The following is an 859-nucleotide window of genomic DNA, read 5'->3' as shown; positions in this document are numbered from 1 at the left end:
GTAATCATGTTCTGCTATGTCTCATTACTCAGCCTTATTTTATGAAGTGGAAGCCATTGAACTATGTTATCAAACTAAGTCTTGTGTGCTATTTGTGAAAAACATGTATTTCTGAATCAGTCCACTAATATGATTGTGCAGTATTAGCTTTTGCTGCTGTGTTAAAGTGATATATTTGCTTACCTTTTGGGTTTAATTATCTATATAATTGTGAAATTTAGGTTGTAATAAAGCATGATGACCAAAGTTTTAGAGAACATTAAACATTTCAAATGCACGTTTAAGAAAACGTGTTGAATGTAACTTCCCTATTTTTGTGTGTAAACACTAAATTTTATTTCTATATGTCCTGACATTTATAAAGGTGTTATTTTCTTGCCCAGTTGTGTAATTCTCAAAAATAGTGCCAGGTCTTCTATAGCTTTTCTCAGAATTCTTGGGCTTAACAAGTACTGTATGCATCTTAAACAAGAAAAGGAATGTTATAAATAAAAGGATTTATTTCTGTAGACTTGTGAGGTGTCCTATTTTTTTTTAACTTTCATGTATGTTACAATAGAAAAAAATATTGTAACATTGATCTGTTACTTTCAGTTGACCTACTTGATAAGATATTTACCTATTACTATTAACCTAACAGTAATTTGGGTTTTCATTGTAGCTTTATAGGAAATTAGCTAGTCACATGCTAGGCCTGGACCTCAACTTTCTCATCTCTACAATGTGAGAGCTGAGGCCAGGTGTGATGGCTTATGCCTGTAATCCCAGCATTCTGGGAGGCCAAGGCAGGTGGATTGCCTGAACTCACAGGTTCAAGACCAGCCTGAGCAAGAGTGAGACCTGTCTCTAAAAAAAACCC

Source organism: Otolemur garnettii, unplaced genomic scaffold (genome assembly GCF_000181295.1).
Source record: "Otolemur garnettii isolate 467f Iridium unplaced genomic scaffold, OtoGar3 scaffold00054, whole genome shotgun sequence".
In the NCBI taxonomy this organism is placed as follows: domain Eukaryota; kingdom Metazoa; phylum Chordata; class Mammalia; order Primates; family Galagidae; genus Otolemur; species Otolemur garnettii.
The sequence above is the reverse complement of the archived record's forward strand: the minus strand, read 5'-3'. Positions refer to the sequence as shown.